This window comes from Daphnia pulex, chromosome 6 (assembly GCF_021134715.1).
Source record: "Daphnia pulex isolate KAP4 chromosome 6, ASM2113471v1".
In the NCBI taxonomy this organism is placed as follows: Eukaryota; Metazoa; Arthropoda; class Branchiopoda; order Diplostraca; family Daphniidae; genus Daphnia; species Daphnia pulex.
This window is the reverse complement of record NC_060022.1, coordinates 2136097-2159105: the sequence shown is the minus strand read 5'-3', so window position 1 is coordinate 2159105 and position 23009 is coordinate 2136097. Positions and strand designations below refer to the sequence as shown.

At 43.2% G+C, this 23009-nt stretch overlaps 1 protein-coding gene across 4 annotated transcripts in view; it reads right to left on the bottom strand.

Moving 5' to 3' along the window:
* Nucleotides 1-18464, bottom strand: part of LOC124196374 — a 34032-nt gene extending 15568 nt beyond the window's left edge. For all 4 annotated transcript variants that reach the window (XM_046591429.1, XM_046591430.1, XM_046591431.1 and 1 more), the window contains exons 1-2: nt 18086-18464; nt 17171-17229 (exon numbers count right to left, since the gene is read on the bottom strand). The gene's annotated coding sequence lies outside the window, so the exon portion shown is untranslated. The remainder of the gene's footprint in view (nt 1-17170; nt 17230-18085) is intronic.
* Nucleotides 18465-23009: the final 4545 nt, after the last annotated feature.

Below are 23009 nucleotides of genomic sequence, written 5' to 3'. Positions count from 1 at the left end.
TAATAACGAAATGAGTATCTTTCATGTAGAGCATTTTCATTCAATAGAAAATACTTTGTAATAAAAAGTAGAGCAGGAGACGCTGGAAAGAAAATATTACTGCACCGCATCCTATCCACATTGGATGGCTATAATTGGCATCAAGTATAGCTAGGCTTTTTTTTACATCCTGAAGATGATATACTTCTTCAGCTAGTTTTTGCTCCAATGTGCAGGTTGACGGAGAACGGGTATGACGTTGCGGAATGGCGGGGAAAAAAACGGACAAATTCTGGAACGCAGACGCTTTTTTTGTTGTTGCTACTTTTATAAATATTCTTGGGTATATATTTAGATATGTAATATAAGTCTCCATCTGTTGACAACTTTTACTTTTCCCAAAACTGTTTTATGCTTTATTAAAAATAAAATTCAAACGTTCCATAAACCTCGGCATTACGAAATTCACTCGGAAAACCGGAGCAAACAAACAAGCCGGTGTCGATGATTTTATCGAGTAGTATCAAATGGCTATCGGGAGAGCGAAACTCAAACCGATATTCACGAATTACCAATAATCTATCGATCGACCTCAAGACAACAAGACGCTGAGAAAGAGGTCAACATGGCGATTGCAGTTAAACCCTACTCGTATTTTTAGTTGATTTGCTTTTTTCTCTTCTTCTTCTCTAGCCGAAACAGGGTCGAATGGGGAAACAACCAAATGACAGGGCTGTATGCAAATTCGTACGCGACCAAACTGCCCAAAATACAAATCACGAAAATGGGAAAAGTTGTACAATAGCGGTCGGACGCTGATGATCGGCGCGCGTGCAAACAGAAAAACACGGAATAAGAAAAACAACGCGAAAGGTTGAAACGTGATTCCCAGTTTTAAACTCATTGTACATTGGCAACACCGAAAATAACCAAAAAACGGACGAAGGTATAAACCATCTCGGCTGCTGCTGTTGCCATAACCGCAGCGACATTGTAAACCATTCAACTTGTTATTATTATCATTTTTCTGAAATGAATTTCGCCAAATAAAGGAAGAAGAAATGGCGGAATAGATAGCACGTGCCACCTATATGTGCAGGAATCTCATCTGGCACAATAAAAAAAGTGATGTAAGAGCGCAATTCAAATTGTAATGAAGTAATAGATGAAAAAAATGGAAATCACTCACGAACACAACCGGCTTGCACGGAAACGGAACTATACTACGTCGTGACGAGCGGCGCATAGTGAAATGAGCATTCCTCCGATTCTTCCGGTCTCCCCCACCCACCCACACACACGCCCCGGTATATCTTATATTCTCATCGGCGAATTATTTCGTGACGTGTATTCAGGATGGACCTTTTCTTTGTCAGTGACGTTTTGACGGCCTTTCTCCTTTTGTTATTTCGCGTGCTGGCTGCTAGCTGCTGGCTGGCTGCTGCATTGGCTTGATAGCCTAAGTGACTCTGGTGATGACGTGTGACAGGCGATTCGTTCAACTTGTCACGATTTTGTTGCGTGGAGAGGGGGGTCTAGAGTCTCGCTCTTATTCGCCGAATTTTCAGAGCTGCTGGCCCCCCCCACTCTTCTTCTTTAGACTTACGTAGACGCACGGCGCCAGCAGCTAGAGCCGACACGAGGCTGTCAAGTTTCTTTTGTGATGTTGTGTCGGGAGGATGAAAAAAAAAACGGGATTTGGGAGTTGGCCAAATGTTGCCGACGACGCCATTGCCTATAAGTTGCAGCTACAAACAACGGGGCACGGGAAACATTTGGTCGTCGGGAAATAAAAAATATTTTCGGGAGAATTGCGAGTCGTGTTTCTTATTGGCCCGTACCGGCTGTTCAGACTCGTCTGGGAGGGGGGAATAGAAGACAAGATGACTGTCGGATTTCTCATAGTTTGTTTTGTATATATAGGGTATAATATCTATTTGTGCGACGGAGTAAGTGTCTTGGTGATTGAAAGTGCGCCTGGCAAGATATCTGCCGCTGTGCAAACACCAAACGTTAACAGTCGCATCGTTAAAACCAAAATGGCAAATGGGATAAGGAGGTTTTCAGCGCGCAATTCAAAAGCAAAAACAAATAGTCAAATGCCAAATAAGATTCCGACACGTTTTCAGTGTCACATGCTGTTCAAAAATAATCCAGCCAATTTCGAATGCAAACGGTTTCGTCTGATTATACGTTGGCCAATTTCGTAATTACCTCCAGATAAAAAGCGACGCTCTTCATCGCATTACAGCAAACTGAAATAACCAATCCTAAACTCGTTTGTTTGTTTGAAGAGCAGACGGGCGTCGTCCTTGACAGACAGACAGACGAATTTATTCGTAGACTGATTCTAATCATCTCTTCCTTGTTCTCTGTTTCCTCTCGTTTCTCACAGCGCAGTCTATACTACTGTCTCTGCTCGCTGTATGGTGCAGGCTGCTCTCTACGGTCTGCCCTACTTCTTCTAGCGTTATGATTTCACGCGCAAACAAATTTGGTTGTCAGGGCAGCACAGTTGGTGTAACGCAGCAGCAACTCTACGCTGATGATGGTCAAGGGCTCCAGTTTCGGTTCACGCTCTTGTACAAGGCAGGTCGAATTTCGCTAATGCACATATGCGAGGCTACTAGGCTACTACTACCAGCTCTCGCGCACACATAACTTCTTTTCACGGCTATTGTTACCATATACTTGAGTGCTGCCCAGAGTGGCTTTCAACATATTCAAAGGATCGCCTTCTTATTCAACTTCATCATAGGTTGTTCCTGACCGTGAGTAATACACTACGGCCAGATGCATAGAGTCGCAGTCGAAATAGCGACGGAAAATGCAAAATGAGGAACGTCAACAACAAAAACATTTATCTTCCCTTTTTTTTTCGTTCATTCTTTTCGTTCCATTTTGGTTGACTCTTTTTTTTTCTCTCTTATTTTATTTTATTCCCGGGAATCCGTGACACGTGACTGACTCGTTGGCACGGTGCCCATATTGAATCCGGTGGGGACTGGACGGGAATCTTAACACTATACCGCCGCGCGCAAAAAAGAGATAAGAAGATGGGAGAAGGCTGAAGAAAAAGAAAAGAAAAAGAATTCGTGCGTGCCGTCGTGTCATGTGGAAATAAGAAAGAAAGAATATATAAGACCACTATTACTCGCCCGGACGACAAGAACTTTTTTTCTTTTTTTCTGGAGACCCTATATACTACACTCGGTAAGACGAAGGCTAATCAAAGTGTATGTCGTTGCAATTTAGAAAAGAATGAAAAAAAAGGGAGGAAAATACCACATTAACGGTCGGACGAGAAATCTCACGACAGGGCCAACAAACTCCCGATGCAATTCCCCCCTGAAAAAAAGTCACTGTTCGGACGACTAGTGTGCTGGATGTCTGCAACATTAGTTTTTACCTGTTTAGACAGACGGTTTGAAAATTCTGCACGCCCATTTTTGGTGGTGGGAGCCATTTTCTGAGCCATTCGTCACGTCATTGACAAGGTATCTCGAGATCGACCGAGAGCGCTGAGGTTTTCTACTTTGTAGTGACCCACAAAGAGACAAAAAAGACCAAAATAAAATCCGATTTCGCCCAGCTAGGAGAGAAACAAAAGAAGAAATCGCGTTCTCAGTGACAAGTTACTCGCATTCGTCCTTCGTCGTAGATACTATATAGCAGAGCTCATCATTTGTTCTTATCGCGTCAACGACTCGATGATAATCCACGCCAGCGAAATTATTACCCGGATTTTCTACTATTTCTATTTCTTTTCTTTCTTCCTTCCTTTCTCGTCGTGTGTCGAGCTAAAAGTCGATTTTTCTTCTCTTTTTCGTCAGCGCGGGCGGCGAAATTAACGAGATTACATTGCGCCAGTCATTTCTATTAACAAAGTAAAAAAGGGAAAATAAGAATCCTTCCCAAGAGGCGAACTGTTAATGAGAAAAGGTCGTCGTCGTCGTCGTCTTTGCTACGAGCGGGAATGTAACATCCGAGCAACTCCTCCCATATAGCTCGTCCTAAACAGCCCAAAGCCATCGTATAAGGAAAAAAGATGACAGACCATTCAATCATAACAGCTTTTCCCTCTTATTGTCGGCTTCTTTCTTTGTATTAGCTTACCGAATTTATAGATGCATGTATATATGTATGTAAGCCTATAAACTTATGAATATCGTCGCTATACAACAAGGGCTATCCAGTCAATACGGCGCTGCTCTCTCTCTCTCCTCCCATTGAGCTTGTTTTTCCCCCATTTTATTATTTTGTTCCATCTGCCAGCGCACAAGTTATTGATTTATTTTAAATCTAGAGGTGAATTCGAGCTTGCAAAAGAGATCTGAGAGATGTAGAAAAACGTCTCCAACTATTCACCGCGGCGCATTTTCCCGTGAAATTTAAAAAGTCAGCTTTCGTGATTAACGATGGGGTAAATTTCAAGAGGGGGGGGATAAAACCGCGACCGATGAATTCGCATTTTATGGTGAAAAAAAGAAGAAGAAAAAAAGATTCTTTGGCGGGTTTTCTAAGGGGGAAAGAGAATAATTCCATTTCGGTCGCTCGACTGGAATGGAAATTCAGCGCGTCATACCAAATTAGGAATGTGACTGTTTGTTCTTTTGTTTGTGTTTGTGTTTTATTTCGTCATCCGTCATGAAGATATCGAGATCACACCGAATATAGCGAACGCGAAAACCTCGCATGAATGCTGGTCCAAATATAGAACCGAAGAAAAGAATTTTCGGTGACGACAATTGATGGCAAAAACAAAGAGAAAATGGGCGTGGTTATTTCATTTTGGAATGGGATAGTTGGAAATCACGCTACGATCAACTCGCGCAAATGAACAACAATGAATGATCCCGCGAATTCGACTCGAGGCATTTCAGTTTTAACGACGAAAATGAATCGTTGCCAAAGAACTGCGGATGAAGAAAAAAGCCGAAACGGAATGATCAATTGAATGAGTATGGGATACGTAAAGGCGTAATAATTATAGGGGAAAAGGAAGGCCATTAATATGGACGGCACTATATTCAAAACATTCTTTGCCTTCCACCTCATTTCGCTCCGTTATTTTTGTTTTGTCAAATCCCCCCATGTGGCGAAAAATCTAAAAGAAAGGCCGAAAAATAAAAATGAGAGCCCCGCATATCTAAACGATGTCGAAATGGAGGCCGATGTGCGCAGTTGCCTGCTGCCTCCGCACACACACACACGAAAGAATGGATGAGACCCCGCCGATTTCCAAAGGGTGATTACACAAATGCAGAAAGCCTACGCACAGCACAGACAACAACAACAACAACTAAGAGAATCGAGGTCGTAATTCAACCGGCTGCCGGCCATAAATCTCGATTCGTATAGGGTTGGCCCGTTCTCCGTCTGGCGCGTTTTGCTATTCGGCTGAAGCTCTTCCCCATCCGCTGAATTCTCATCTCATCTGCGATGCTGAAAGGAGGGAGGAGGCCAAGGAAAACAAGAGTGTTCTCTCGCCTGTTGGCGAGTCTACATATCCAACAACTTGGAATCTTGGGATGAGATTCACGTAGACAAGAGACTTAACGCCCAGCGTCCAGACACTTTGACCCCGTCACCATTTATATTTCCGGTCGCTTCTTTTCGCTTTCAGCGTCGCTCGTCGTCACGGATGGGACGACGCTGCTACAGCCGGACCGAAAAGAGAACGTGCGGTTGTATCTCTCATTAGGTTCCCGAAGAGTGGAGATGCATGGGGCGTGAACGAGCCTTTCGGGTCACACAATAAAACACGCAGACGAAAAAAAAAAACAAAACAAAAAAGACCCGGCCTATTCCCAGTAATTGCCAGCAGCTTCCAAAACATAAGAGAGAAAAAAAGGTCGACATGGCGAAAGAGAGAAAACAAACATCAAATAGCAAAGTGATTCATATCGGTTCTGCGAAAAACAACAGAAAAAAGCCTATTTCGGAGACTAGCAAAAGAGTTTCGAGTTGACACTCTTGTGTGTATAATACGGTGAGTGAACAACACGGGGAGAGCAAACGATGCCAAAATAACAAAACTTGCTGAGTTATACTTGCGAATTTCCAGGCTTCACGACTTGTGTGCACTACTCTCCCGGCGGGAGAACAAAAAAAGTGCAGCAATAACACACAAATCAACGATGCTCGTTATTTTTCTACACAAGAAAATGGCGTGCACAAGACGCATATCTCATTTTTTGGAAGGGTGGGTGGAGACTGTGTTGAATCTCATGTTGGACATCTTCCTTTTCTTTATTTTTTGAAAAAACGAAAAACAACAAGAGCTATAAGAACGATAAACATAGAGGGGCGAAAAGAATAAAAGCACTGAGACTGGAACAATTTTTTCCTTTTTTTAAATGCAATACTACTACTACTAGCACACTACACCCATTCATCATTTCCATCCGAGTTGCCGCTTCAGTTCTTTCCAACTCCGCCCCTCTTGTAGTCTACGATTGCGCAAATTTATTTTCAAGCAATTTCACCGTTTCTTTCATTTTCTTTCTTTCTTTTGGCCCCCCCCCCTCGTCAATTCAACAGGGAGCGACAAACTGAATTCGAAATTTAACTCACGTCGCTTATTGAAGTTTTTATTTCTGCGCCAGCCAGCCACCGGGTTGAAATGTTATTACACGGCAGAGCCCCAGCAAACAACAACATGCCCAATTGGCGGCTGGAAATTTGTTTCCTATACGTATATGTCTGGCACATCTGTACTACTATAGCCCCCTATCTTCGCTTATCCACCCTCCAGTTGCTCAGCGAATATGCAATTATGCACGCACTCGTCGTAAATCAAGGTAGAGAGAGAACTAATTATATAACAACTTCCTTTTTTATTTTTTTACATTTCAAGGGGAGACGCCCAGCGGGGGGAACTGAGCCCTTTATAATAATAACAACAAAACAAAAAAAAAATGCACTTACATTTTGATGATTTCGAATTTTAGAAAATTTCACAATGGTGCGTAGCAGCACGTCATACTTTCTACTCCGATGCTTTTTCTACTGCTGGATTACTAATTCAGCTATACTTAGTGCAAACTTTAAGGCGCCCAGAGTGATACTCTGATTGTGTCCAGCATACGGTGTGTATATCAGTCTACACATACATACATGTATACATACTACACACAATAGTGATTCTGTGTGTGTGTGCGCGCATGCTATAATTCTTGTTCTGAATATGTGTATGCTCAAAGAAAATATTTCGCGGAATAAAGTACTACAGGCAATTGTAACTTTACCGTGTGTGCTGCTGCTACTGTGGAATATTGTTTGACCAGCAATTCCCAGCAGTGCTGCAAACTCAAAACCTTTTTTTTTTTTTTTTCGTATAAAAGTCATGGCGTTTCCACGATTAGGCGCTAAAGTTCACCCGCAAAGTATATAGCGGAACTTTGTGGCGGTGCAACGCTGTATGTAGAAGAGTTACTACTCAAACTGATAAAAATCAACTCGCTCTATTAAAAGCTCGTACGGAGCTCTTAAAAAAGAGCTGTAACAAAGGCCCACAGAATCAAGTCTGGATTTTACAGCCGTTGTTTAGTTGTTGCTCTTTTTTTTATTCATTCAACCAGCAAAATGCCTATTACATAAAACATTTATCCGGCCATTGAAGAATAACGTCTCGACTGCATAGTCAAAACGTTCAAAGGTCCGCGCGCTGTCGGGCGCTCGGTTTCGAAAGCCACGATGAAACTGAACGCTCAGAATGATGGAACTGGTGACAAGCGTAAAACTCAATTGAAGTTTGGGTCCGTCACACTTTCAGAATGCCTTTGATAAATCTGAGCGCGAAATCGAAAACTTGAATGAGGATGTCCAAACAACACAAAAAGGAATCGATCACGCGACACCATCAACACATCGATCCTCCCACTCATCCGGCGCTGGCCGTTTGACTCGTCAAAGCAGTTGACACTGAATCCGACAGATGAAAAGGGATGAGCAAGGAGATAAGGTGAGTGTTTCTAAGATCAGATGGATTGGTCAGCAGTGCGATATACGATTTCACACAGATGCACTCGAAACAAAAGAGAAACAATTGAAAAAGTCCATTTCAATGTTATTGATTTTTTGTTCGGCTATTTGTTTCTCAACGACTTGGTGTACATACAAACATGTCGTAAATTTACGTGAAAGTATAACGGCGAATGAATCGAATAACATCGCTTTGAAGCCGGAAACTCAAAGAGATTTATTACGTAACAAAAGGTGGGATATAATATAAGGGGATACGCGAATTCAATATGGTCCAATTCCTCAGAGTTTGTGAAACTGATTCTACTTTATGGGTAACTGCAAAACGATTAAGTTACCTAATGCTCTAATCACTTTATACCGAGCGTAATCAAACTACCCGATGCTTCATTTCATTAACTGTGGCTTATACTGCGCAGGTGTGTATTAGAACTGTCTCGGACGCTCTCAACGTCCGCATTCTAATTAGATCGATGGGCAGCGCACATCACATTACCGGGGCCCAAAGCTCTTTATCTCGGGATTAGAAACTTTATTAACGATGATGACGAAGACCACCCTGATGCTGGTGGTGTGCTGGCCATCCTGGATGCCCATGTCTTTTCCTTGTACGGGAGTACAGTACACATAGGCATCACGCCGTTACAAACCGGAAACGCCCGATCGATATTTCGTGCTGCCCAGCCCACGGCGACCAGACGTTCGGGATTTATGAAAAACCCAACCGCCTCAACCGCTTTTGGCCGTTTATAATTTAACAAGCCGAAATCATTATCGAAGATCATCAACAGTCTGGCCCTTATGGAAAAGCGTCGTGAATGCAAATGTTGTGCGTTTAGAAATGGATGAAACTAATCGACAAGTACGAAGATAAACAACATTCTAAAAGGAACCTAGTGGACCTTTTCCCGCGTGATTAACAGTGTCCGAGGTCGCAGACGAAGCGTAAAGAAGCGAATTTTCGTTTGAAGAGGCCAACATCAATGGGATCGATGGAAAGCCTAAAGGTCCTTTTTACATGCATAGAGGCTCCGATGACGTAAACAAACGGGGAAAAAAAATCTTTTTTCGTGTAGCGATGAAGCCTAGCTACGTTTCTTTGAAGTGTCTAGAGTTCTTGTTGCGAGATTTGACATGACTTTAATCTTCTGTCGGGCGGAAAAATAAAAATAAAAATAAAATAAAATAAAAATAAACATACTTTATCCAATACACACAATAACCGTCCTTGTGTGATATTGATGCCGAATGATGGAATCGAATCGTAACGCTTCGACATCCCCACTCTTTCGCCAGTCAAGTACAAAACTCGTAATATGTGTAGTATTGCTTATTCAATCCCCAGTGCAAGGGGGGAAAAAACAAACTAAAAAGACTTGCCAATTCCGATCTGGAATATATAGTCGGATCGACTTGTTTTACTTTTTTGTCGATCGGGGCCAATACAAAAAGGACCACCAATATAAAACCCAAGACATTTCCGTGCCTAACGGCTGGCTCGCGTTCCGGCGGTTGTTTTCTATACCAGACAAATCAATATTACCGCAAATATTTTTTTCTTTTGGCCAAGCTGAGCTCAGTTAAATGCGAACATGTCAACCAGCCAAACGATACATCACCAATGCGGTGCACTGTGTCGGAATATTAGAATCGAATGTTGTATTACCCTTAGAATAGATGCAACGACCATATCTCTCACGACCAATGTTGTTGTGGTGACAATCTGATGACTCGGCGCTCTCATTCACGCCGTACCGGTACAACACAAGACACCCAGAATACACTCGGAAAGAATCGATCGTCAAGTGCGGTGGCATATAGTAATGATAATAACAACAAGCGAAAGTCACAAGTCGAAACAAAAGTTGCCTGGCTGTTTTCTATAGTACATATCTCGGGCTGATAGAAACGGATCCATCATCTCATCTGACGGAAGGAGCATATATAAAAACGCAGGCAAAAATAAAAACCGCAACATTGCTCCAGAGAATATACACATATAGGAAAGGAGAGAGAAAGAAGCGCGGGTGGGCGACCCAGCAGCAGGCCGTCGCGAGTTCGTTGGCGTCTCAATCACTCTGCCAGCAGCTGGCCCTTTTTTATTCTCTTAAAAATATGGGGAATGCTATTTCGGATAGAAAACGAAATCATAGAGGCATAAAACGAGTGTAACGAACGAATAAAACAAGAGGCGAAGAATTCAAAATACGATGGGGGGGAATCAAAAAGAAAAACAAAAGCCACACGAGTCCCGAAAAGTCGCCATCTCATCCATCTCACTCGATCTCGACGCAAAGGCTAAGGTCATCCACACACTATTTGGTCGTGGAATCATTGCGTCTAGCTCTTTCGTTTTTTTTTTCCCTCTTTACGGAGAATTTCACGCCATTGGCCAACGTCTCATTTGAATATCCGGCCAGAGTGGTGGATGTGTGTGCCCGATGCGTCAATGCCCCACGTCTAGCCGTTTCCCACCAGTTTTCGATTTGTTTCTAGCCACTTTTTTAAAAGATTTAAAAAAGTGGCACGTAATACGGCGGAGCCAAAGAGTGTCGACAGGATGTGCATCTGTTTCATTTGATGCGTCAACTACCGCCACCGACGGCCATCAAAATCCATCCGTTTTTTGGGCTACGGTAGAGCCTGCCTGCCAAAGCTGCGGTTTATGGGTCTACTTCACGCTTCAGCCTATAAATCCGCGCCGGGTTCTTTCTCCCTCTATATGTGGATTCAGGTGATAAACCGAAATCCCCGCCGTGACTGTTGCCTGTATATTTGGTTATTACTATTTGACGCTGGCGGTCCATCTAGGCAAAATAGAACATGTCACCCCCCAGCCATCTTCATCATCGTAACACGGACGGTTAAGCTCATCTATAACGGATATGTTCCATGTCACTTTGGAGCAGATTTCCAGCCAGAGTTATGAATGTCCCTGATTTAGAGATAAACGCAATAACATTAGGCAACAACTCGAACCAAAGTTGACGACAAGATTGAGTCAACTGCAACGTCCCAGAGGCGATTCGATCGGAAACGATCAAAGTCGGAGAAGATGGGGCGCTCATTGGCTAATACATGCATGAGGAGATGTAAACTCGCAGCACATTTCACAAGGAGGTGATTGACTGTCGCGGATGAACGAAGTTGTCTTACCAGCTGGTCGAAGCCGTGGAATGAAACCCCGTTGGCATGGAGAAGAAGAGACGGAGGGAGCAGCTCTATCAAGCGAATTTCGAGCCGAAACAAACAAGTATCGTAATGATCCAAATGGGGTTCAAGTCATCCTTCCGTAACGAGAAACTTACTGGGCACGACACTCTATGTAACCGAGCAACGGTGAGCCGAATGACGTAACCCCCCTTTCAAGAGTTTGTTACTATCGTCATACGAACTAGACGAACTTACACCCAGAGATGGGCATCGCAGACACCCATGTCCGGCCAATCGGTTTGGCATAATGTGAATGGGGTTCGAACCTGGAACACATTCGTTTGAAACGTATTTTTTTTGGTTTGGCAGCCCAAAAAACAAAAGAGTCGGTGACATGTCGGTCGTGTGTCATTGTCGGTCTGAATCCGAGTGGTCACTGGCCAGACAGTTGACGCCTCTTTCGGCGTCTTGTGTGTCCACTGTCTATTTGATCATTGACAAAAGACCAGTTCATTGAAAAGATAAGGACACAATCACAAAGAGGGAAGGATAATAAGTCACCGAGAACTACACACAGATCGGCTTGTCAAATGGAGTGAAGAATAAAACTGTGTTTCCTGCAACGTAATACATCGCACTCCGCAATATAAAGAAAAAAAAAGCCATTTCACTTGAAATTTGCGCATCGCCATTTTCTGGATTGGTGATATTGCTTTGCATCATCAGCTGGTGGCATTTTTTGTCTTTTTGTTTGGCATTAAATGAGCACAGCGAGTCATGTAAACAACGGCGAAATACACGTGCTGGGATTATTGCAAGATCTTTCTTGAACAGATGGGGACCTTTCTATCGCATCAGACAGATCGAAAACGCAATATGCTGACGAAAATCGATAGGCTTCTGCTGCCACGAAGGAACCGTTTCAAATTCTCCTATCGCGACGCACTCAACTTAACAATATTCAACCGAGGGCCTATGCGACCGGCCTGAATGTGTCCCTTTTTCTTCTTATCGTGGAGATTCCAATCGCAAGTAGCGACAAAAAAAGCGAATGCAAGTTGTACTTGAAAAAAGCTCTCACCGAATATTTTCAATCGAAATGAAAGAATTCGACCGGAAAAGGTCACGGGCGTCCAAAAGAGTTTGGCTCAAGAGGATAAACGGCAAGTCCTTTTAAATTGATTCGACTTCTTTTATCCCTTTAAGAAGAGAAAAAAGAAAGACAGTGTGACGCCACAGTCAAGTGGGGCTTAGACTGCGGCCACGACGATCGCCTATTTCAATAAACAGTCGGCCCGCATCAATCGCCTACAGCACGCGAACGGCACCGCTTTAAACGCCAACGCCGTCGTGTTCAATTTGGCACGAAATTAAATCCCCCACCCAACGGGAGAAAAAATAAAAAATTTCCGGAAGAAAATAATCCCGTGTTTAAAAAAAAAATAGATATTGATTCTTAGAGTTGTAATTTTCAATCGCACAAACGAACCGCACGTCTAATGACCGCGTACACAACTCGATGGGGTTCGCATAGAGAGTCCCACAATACGTAATGTCGGTAATAAGGGATTTTTGAAGCGTGCTCTTAATCCCATCCATCCATCCTGTTCTTAACTAAAGGAAAAAAAAAAAAGAGAAAAAGATCCCGTCTTGTTAAATCTCCCAACAAGGCTCAAAATAAACCGCCCACACCAAGAAGTCGGGGCCTTTCCAGCTAAGAAACTCCCGGAAGAAAAGTCGCATCGAGCAAAGCCGCAAAATGGCCATCATCAAATGAACGAAGGACGGACAAGTCTACATATATATAAGAAGAAGGCACACACACAAACCGATCATTTCGAGAAAAAAAAAAGGGAAAACGGGGCGTAAAACTCTGAGGCCTCGCATTTTCCTTCTGAATTTCCCCCTCCAAAAAAGAGACTAAGGCTATACAATACGTGTATAAATGTACACACGGCCACATATCACACAAGTATACACACGGGCATCAAAGCTAACGCCAGCCGTATGATTAGAGCCCCCCCTTCAATTACAGGCTGCACGGCGGAGAAGCAGCAGCGTCGACTGCTGCTGCCGTGTATAGAGTCGTGAGGAATTACTGTGAGAGAGAAGGAGCACAAAAGAACAACTCTGCTGCAAAGTGAAGGCTTGGCTGATGGATTCTTCGTGCGAAACCAGATATAGAAAAGAATTAAGCGCGACGTGCCTCCATAGAATTCTTTTCAATTGTGCACTTGTGTGTATGGGGGGGGGGGGGGGGTATTAGGGTAATTTGAGCACACGCACCTCGAGGGCACACGGCTTCGACAGACTTGTGGCGTCATCAAGACGGTGACGACCGGTCGGCCGTGCTCTGGTGCAACCGCCGAGAGAGAGAAATGCCAAATTCGGGAGGCGGGTTAAATAACAAAAATAAAAAACATCGTCTGCTGGATATGGCATGTCTGTCAAATATGACTGTCGGCCAGTTTCTCTCTCTATAGGAGACTGGCGTTGTTACGCCTCCGTAATTAGGTCGAACCGAAACCGTTCATCACGGCGTTGGAAAATAAAAATAAAATGGAAGAAGAATAAAAAACGAGGGGGGAGAATTTCGAAAATGATGGCACCAAGCACGCGCACTCTCCTTCTTCTATGATGATTGGTCCTCCTCTATATATAGTATAAGACTCCTTGTTGTTAATAATGGCCAGATCCGTTTTCATGACCCGGGGCTATTTGCTCGCATCGTTATATTATACAATTTCACGACAATAACATTACAGGTCGTATGGCCTCCATCCGAAATGGACTTTTATCATTGTCAACTCGGCCCTTAATGGCTTCGAATCTTCCGGTCTGTGTGTGCAGTGCAGACGAACATGTTATCGATAATGCACTGCAAACATTCGATGGCCAACGTTTTTAAATTGCCGTGCCCACTGAACCTAAAAATAAGGAGCAAGGGCGCGGCTGATGCCGTTGGATTAGAACTTTCCTCGTCCTCGGAATCTATTAAGATAGAAATGCCTTCCCTTTTTTAAAAATAGCTTGGCCCTCCAATCGAAAGTTTAAAAACGGTTTTTGGCGGACATGACGCAGCTGAGGAAGACGCAAATGTGTCCCTTTAACTGCTCTAAATGTTATTTAGTTTTCACTAAACTCATTACTGGTATCCAAAGTTACGATGGGGGGGGGGGGGATCTAACTGTTGGAAAATAAAAACAAACTAATCTTCTGCTGCAGGAATGCTACCTTGTCAGGCTACCAGGAACTGCGACATATAAAGACGAGTAACAAAACATGTTTGGGCTGTCTAGCTGGCCCTAGCAGCAGCGCCATTTCACGCTGTTGTGTTTTTGTTTTCCCAAAATACAAAATGACGTGAGGACAAATTTGAAACCTTGTTGAAAAGCAACCAGCCAAAGACATAAGAGTTTAGACAGGAAAAAGAAAAAAAAAAGAGGGAAAAATGGGCAACACGAAGAATTTTTAATTCATTCTTCTCGTTGCACGACAGGGATAAACCAACATGGAGAGGTGGCGTGAGAAAAACAAACTAGAGAAACAAACGACTCCGCTGTGCAGTCAGTCACTCTCACTCTCTCAAATCGCCGTCGCGGATCAGATGGGAATGCATTTCGATTCCGTTTCATCTTCCTTATAACTTGGCTGATGATACGCCATTCAAAATCATGACGATTGTTTCGAAAACTGCCAGCAGCATCCGGTAACGGCGAGAATGGCGTCATCACATCATCGTTCGTCGACCGACGATACCTCTCTTTTTGTAAAAAATGGATGCCTTGGCAAGATGGAAGAAGAACAACGCATCCAGCAACGAGAAACGGACATTCTGTCATTGGTCAGTCCGAATATCTCGACGGATGCGCGTTGATTCAAATATCCGATACGTCTCTCTCTCCTCCATCGACAAAAGGCGCACAACAAGAAAACAGCTGATGTACATACACGTACACCGTGTTACCCGAGGAAAAGGAGCAACACCGCTGTAGTGAGTGAGTGAGTGACGGCGACGGGAGGCCAAACGAATCGAAAAACAAACAAAAGCTGAAACACGTAATTGCTGGGCTAATGAGTGGGTTTAAGAGGTCTTTATAGGATCCTTGTGGATTGTTTTTGCCTTCTCGTCTTGTCAAAGTGGGCAAGGACGTCAAGCGGATGGATGAGAGAAGTGGGAGAGACGGACACATCCTTAGAGGCTTCGTTTTTTTTTGTTACCAATGACCAAAAGAGAGAAGAAAGCCTTGGGGGCCCTTTCTGGTAATTATAGAGGTGGACAGGGAGAGATAAAATAGCGTGTTTCCAAAGAATTTCCTAAACAAACAAATAATATCCGAGCCGAAACAAAATAAATAACACACAGACGGCAAAAATGAAATTACAACCGAGAAAATTCCGCATTGCGCATTTGGAAAATAAGAAATACGGTGTGTGTGTGTGTGTAGAGAGTTGGAACGAAAAAGGTGATCAAATGGGATGAAATTAAAAACAAGACAGACACAACACAACACAACACAGTAGAGTCGGCGTGTAACGGAGTTGTAAGGCGTGCGTGCAACAGAGCCACGAGTCCCAAAAGAGGCACCACAACATTCAGCCGGGGTATAGTAGCTGTCATGCTGGCCCTGTCACACGTACGGTCGGTCACGCACGCCGACTTCTCAGTTAGTCCGTCAGTCAACCAGTCGTCGTCTCTCTATCGTTTTCCATTTGCCCGCAAAACAAAACGCGCAATCAGAATAACGCAATCTTTGTAGTACGTTGAAGACGGAAAAAAAGAAAATGAAGGAAGCCGATTACTATTAGAGCCCTAGATAGCCTTGTACTCTATACGTCTCACGCTCGAAAAGCTTCAGATATATCCGCGGCAGCGGACCGGCGCCAAACGAATGAGACACGAACCCCAACCAAAGTCTCAAAATCCCCAACAACAATCCATCCCGGGTGCTGCGCCGGGCTTCATATAATATGAAAAAAAAAAAAAATCCTGACGGAACAAACAAACAAGAGCCGAATGAAGAAATAGAATAAAATAAGAAAAAAAAAACAATCGGGTTTTCTTTTTTTTTTTAAGTTTCTTCTATTTACTGCTGCCGCGTGAATCATCGGGAGTAATTCGGATTGAAGGCAACGTCTCTCTGCTGCTATACCATATAAAATAAAAAAAGGACGGATTTGTTGATGGAAGGGAATTGGCTAAGAAACAACCGGAATTTCTTTCTTTTTATTTACAAGCCAACAAAGCCAATCGAGTTCGTTACGCTCGAAAGAGTGGCTCCATAAATGAAAAATCAACTCGAGCCGCAGCTGACAACAAAAGAAGCGACAAAAAGCACGATAAGCCATTACGGAGTATATTAAGTTAACGTTTAGCATCAGTCGGGGCGCTGTCAAACAACAATTTCAAGGGCGGGTCGTCGTTCAACAAACGGAATTGAATTTGGGAATTTCGGCGAGCTACGATTTCCCATCAAGATCTTTTGCACGTGCATCAACTTGTGAATGTTGAGAAGAAGAAAAAGAGAAACAAGATTGTGAGATCGTGAAGCTGTTTTTTTCCTTTTTTTTTTTTTATTATTATGATTATTTGAGTAGAGGAGCCTTCAGCTGTCCATCAGTCCGACAGGTTGTGAATGTGAGGAGGGAGAAAAAAAGGTGGAATCGGAGTGGCTAGACATAATCGGCCATCCGGTTGATTGCCAGAGACAGGCCGACCATCACGAACGGAAAAGTTTGGCCAAACATATAAAAAAAAAACGAAACGGAAAAAGGATTCTCACATTCGTCTTTTTACGGCCAAGTCTCCCATTTGAAGGACATGATTTGACACCCACACAGCGCATTCGGCACCGCCGTTTATTTGCCCCTTTTCTTCCCCCTTAAATTCACTCACGATCTCATCGTTGTTTGTTTGTGTTCAAAAAAAGAAAAAAAGGAGAAACTCCTTCTACCACATCAACTGTCGAGTTCTGACTTGAGAATTCGTAAAAAGCTGAGCAATCAGCTGACATTGAATTATTTCGAAAAGGTTAAAGGACAAGAGACTTACCGCAACCGACGACAAACAATTGGCGCAATAAGCCAAAACACAAGCTGCTGCGATGCTTCCTGCGAGAGAAAGAGAAACGGAAAAGAAAATGGTGAGCGATAAATAATCAGCTAGGCACTGCCGATACGCGGGACATTTAAATTCAATTTTAGCCAACAGAAGAAGAAGCCTAGCAAGTTGAAAAAGAAAGCCCCGCAAAATCAGAGATACCACCAACAGCCGATCATTTACGGGTTGAAAGCATCAGCCGATATCAGAATTTCAGGATGCGGGCTGAAAATGACAACAGCGATTTACCACAGGTTATCCCAATGAATAAACCAAAAGCATCCGCTGTTGGTGAAAGCTAACGCCGCTCAAATAGCTAAACAGCTGGTCACTGGTGGCTATCATCGCCAGATTTATCGCTTGCTATTCTTTATTTATTCCTTCCCAACAGCAACCAATACTTAGACATTCCCTATCTTATTTTTGCCTTTTGTTCTTAAAGCGCAGGCTATTACGCAAGCAGGACACCCCCGGTGTTTGGAGAAATGACCATTTTGGCAGGTGTTGCACTCAACTCAGCTTGACGTCTGTGAGGGTCTATACAACGTTCATTCATTTCTCACTAGTCCCGCGCTCTGCTGTTGCCGCTCGCTTAGCACGCAGCCTGGCGATGATGGGCTAGATCGCTGATTAGGCACACGGGGCTCACGGTGACTACCATCATCATCAAAAACCACAACAACAACAACAACAATCATTTTTTGATAAAGAAAAAAGCGAGTGGCAATACTGAGGGACTCTTAGTGAGACTCTCCCCTACTTTTTATTCGCTCACATGTCGGGACGACAGCTCAAAAACAGCAGCTGGCGTTGACCCGTTAACGGCTGTATACGATTGGACGACACTGTCTCTAAGGGAAGATTTACCTTCTTATGTGTATATATTTGATGGCAGACTCGACTCTCCGAACAGAAAACTTCCTCTTCTCACGGTCACAACATGCAAATATGGAATTTCCACTGGATGTCTGAAAACGGCTCCCAACTTTTAATGGTCACGATATTGTTTTGTTTCTTAGTTTGCTGCTTTCCTTCTTTGTCTTTCTCTATCGTTCAATCAAGACAAAAGGCAGAATTGAGAACGCACGTCAATTTCCCCAAGACAAATGTCGTTGTATACAAAGAAAGAAGTGAGATCCGACTCGCAAAAGTGGAGAGAGAGAAATCGTAAAATAAAAGTGTTGAGGGGGGCAGCGCCACAAGAGTTAAAACACGCACCCGACGTTGTCGACAACCAGCGCAAGACTGAATGCCAAAACAGAGAGGAGAGAGGAGAAAAATACGCAGGGGTGGAGTGGGGGGGGGGGGACTCGGCGGGGCGGGGATCTTTTCTGGCGTGTAGGATAGTAATTGTAGCGTACAGTATAACCGACCGTGTTTGAGTGTGTATGTGTGGCGGCGATGGCGGCTCCCGCAGCGCCTCGACCGACAGTTTTGCCAGTTATAAAGGCACCGAGAGAGAGAGCGGCCGGCGACTCTAGACGATATCGATAACAGCGCCACCCAAGGAGCGATGGAAAGATGCGCAGAGTGAAAAGGCATGCGCCCATAGAGCAACAACAAATCATTGAACACGAAAAAAACCAGCGTGTGTGTGTGTGTGTGGAATCGAGGAATGCGCCATCAACGAGAAACATGCGGGAGCAAATATGATGCTGTTTCCGGTAGTCCTTGTATACAAATATTTCTTTTTTTTTTAACCGAAAACTCTTTTGAAAGAATGGCTGGTAGCCGTAGAGTGATAACAAGATAAGGAGCCTGGGTTTGTCTAAGGGGAAAAAAACAATTCAAATGATGGAATATTTCAACGCCATCCAATTGTAAAGAGAGAAAAAAAAATAAATATATGGGTTATCTGTTGGAAAAAATCTCTTTTAGTTTTGTGAGAATTTCGTCTAGTACACGGAATTGACAGTAAAAACGAGACATTCCAGTCTCGCAAGTATAGACGCACAACAAGAAAAAACAAGCAGACAGTCAAGGCACGCTCTCTTCATTGGAGCAGGAGCCGAAGCGAACGAAAAAATATATGACATGGCAAGCATGTTTGACAACTATACACACACCGAAAACAAGGTTTCTCTTTGTGCATATATATGTATATATATATACCTGGCAATATTTTACAATCTTTGCACAATGCCGCCGAGCGCATTCGTAATGTTACCGAAATTTTTTGAATGGCTTGTTCTGTGCTGGTGACGCGCCAGAAATATTCAGACATTTCAAGCTCTTGTGGGCGACGGGAAGGCCCCATGCAAATGTCTCTCGGTTGATAACCCAGCGGTTACCACCTGAGGGTGAATTCGCGTTTGTTGGCCCAATCTGATGGAGAATCGAAATAAAACGTCCGTGCAAAGGTTCAAGCGTTACCACTATAACCATATTTCTCAAAGATTTACATGCAACCCAGCACCCTTTTGGGATGGCCCAAGTTGATGTATAGGCAATTTAGCGAGAAACCAACTCGGTGGATGCATCCAAAACAGTCTTCATCTTGCCAGCGCTGTGAGCTGGAAAGTCGCTGCGCAAAAATTAGCCGACGGTCGGATAGGTGAGTCGTGAGAAATTAAGAGATTCGTGTCGGTGTCATTATAACAATGAACTGAAACAAGCTCCTCTGCCAAAATGTAAGATGTGTTGCCTTGTGGCACGTTTTCCATCTCGTCATCTCACACATTTTCATTTATAATTAAAGAAAATGTTTGAAACTAAATTAAAAAATACTAGCCCTATAGGCTAATGGACGACACATTGAATGATTGGATTACACGCCCATATTTCCGAGTGTTTTTCAAATCTCGATGGGAAAGTTAAATCATCGGATTGGTAACAATCGAACGAACGTCCTTTGACCACCCAGCCATCACAGGACAATAACATCCCGTGAACTAGATGATATTTCAGGAGAGACTCTAGAGATTTCACCTTTTCTATCGCTACCGTATATAGTGCGAACCCAATTAGCCGGCAGCTTAAAGGAATTTACTGAAAGTGGGACTAAAACAAAAAAAATAGTTCATCACCGCGCGTAAAAGGCAAAAGAAAAACGATAACGCAGACATCCGTTGACCGACATTGAATCCCGCGCTAAGATGAGGCTGCAATGGCATCAACTAACAAAACTTCCCGTCAGGTTTTTTCTTTACTCGACAGAATGAAAAAAATCGTCCGACATCGATCGCTTTACAATCAGACACGTGTCGACGAATGTTTCCTTCGAGTCGAGCAGGATACTACGAGTACAACAACGCTACAAAGTATAGTAACCTACTTGAAAAATGGAACTGAAACGATAAAAGACGGAACGCAAAGTAACTCTAAAAAGCCATACAGAGAGAGGGAGAGAGGGAGAGAAATAAACGCATCCGCAATCCTAATGCGCAGAAATAGATATATAGTGGTCGTTGCTTTCCCCGTCACTCATAACTCCCGAGAAAGTCATTACGGCGGCAAAAAAAAAGATAGATAGAAGAGAGACGAAAATTTACTGTGGCGGTCAGCTACACTGAGATTGTGAGCATTTTGTGTAATAAAAGACTAAGTCGCTAGTATGTCATAACATCTGCTTCAGACGGCCACAGGACCGCATCCTTCATCTCTTTCTTTTCCATTCATTCTTTGGTGGAGTTAAGAGTGTCACGGAAAGAGATTGAAAAATGATATGCAAGAAAGGCGATGATAAATAAAAAGAACCAACGTAAGCACTAAGCAACAGCCAGAGAGAAAAAAGGGGAGAAATCAATGCCGATATCCCCCACAAAAAAAAAAAAAAAATGCTTATTGGGGGTGCTGTGACGAAAAAATCCCGGTGGGAAAAAGGATCGAGCAAAAAGGAATTGATTGGTTCTTCCTCATATATCTGGCAAATGCTAATGATGTTATTCTGATGCCGAATGATGTGGTTAGCACCGAACCGTAGTGATGGGAAAGTTTTTGGGGCAAGAAAAATCAAAAACTAACTCTTAATGTTAATGAGATATCTAAACCGATGCAAAAGATTCTCATGCTCTTGTACCACCATATCACCTCCACCAATAGAAGTGGAGGTTGCATGTCTCTTTGACGAAGGAACGATTATTCAAACTGAGATGGCACATTTCTTTGACGCATTTGCATGTTTCGAAAGAGATCGACAGTTCATGGGATACAGTGATGGATGGGATGAGTGGGGATGGTGCAAACTTTGGCGAATTTGCAAATTTTGGGTTGCTCAATGAAATCGCATAATGAATATTCTTTAAGCAAACTTTACTATGAATTAAGAAATTTTGGTGAGTCCTTTAAACAACACAACATGCTACATATACCAGACTAATATACACAGTTTGTTGAATTATTCGAAATTCCGTCTTGCAATGAATCATTTTGTACTCTCCTCCTCTATTTGTTGGGCGTTTGCATACACACCAGAGAAGTGAATCAAAGACTTTGAAATGAACATCATCAAAGTCTGGTCACGTAGTAAGCACACACACAACTACGCTACCCCGCCTGTATACATACATCTTTACTTTATTTGCAAGGGCTTGCTTAATTGGGCAGGACCGTCGAGTCAACTGAAGTAAGTGAGGATTGGATAGGACAGGGTGGTGGGAAGGGAGAAACGGAAAATAAAAGTCCACACCGAAAAGTTTTCCAAGTCCATGCGAAAGGGAGAGCGTATACATCTTACACGAGTAGAGATAGAGGCAACGTATCTCGTCCACGGTCGAATTGAACAACATCCCGAGGCTTGCGTACATGCGAGGCCGACAAGAGGACGAAAAAGTTGCCTTGGGTTTGTGCAAGTTGTTTCCGAGCCATTCTGAAGAATGATTGCGACCCGCCAGCAACGCCTTTTTTCCATCGTTCTACTCCGCTTCCTCAGCAGTGGCGTCCACTCATTTTCTCACTGTGCCCATCCAATGTGTACGTACCGTACAAACTCTATCGGGCACAAGTTGGTTGTAATTACACAGGCTGAAAACGTTACAAATAAGGAGAGACAACAGATGCCTAGCTGTGCATGCGCCCACTGCGAGTCGATAGACTGTGGGCGCATGTAAAAAAGAAAAACGCTCTACATTTCGTCACCTGACACAGACCTTGATGTCGAGTGAAGGTACTGGGTTTCGTAAAATCCCCGAGTCTCACCACAAAAGGTGCCTCAATGTATAGCTTGATAATCGAGTTGTACATTGCCAATCCTCTTATTTCTAATTTCTAAAGAAGCAAATGCTGCTTTAGAATACATGTTCTTGTCGGTTTCTCGTTTTGTTTGTAATCGCTTGAATCAGTCGCGCTCACCGTCTCTGCTATTAATGCGAAGCTGGGATACAAAAGCAGAAATAAAGCGAGAGATGGGAACGCAACGTTTCGTCCCTCCTCATAAGCCTCTTCTTGTGGACAGAATTAAACCATCTTTTGTTTGGTGCCACATTCTGTTCATGAACTTCCTCATCGGTTCTACTCTAATTTGCCAACCAAACTTTCCTTTTTTTGTCGATTCGTATTTTATACATTAAAATAACGACACATTCAGGATTGCGTCTATTGCGTCGTTACCAAAAGTTTCCTTATTAGAAAATCAATGCTGCGCCTACGCTTTTTCCTTCGGCTTTCAACCTCCGACACCAAGTAAAATCTCGAATTTTCCAATTTTTGTCAGTTGACGCCAACTGATTCAACAGCCAAAATATACTGCACTTTTTCAATTGTGTGTAATTCAATTTACCTGGTGTTTTATTCGTTAATTCAATCAAGAAACAGATGCAAAACAACCTTTGTTCTTTTGTTTGCTTGTTTTTAG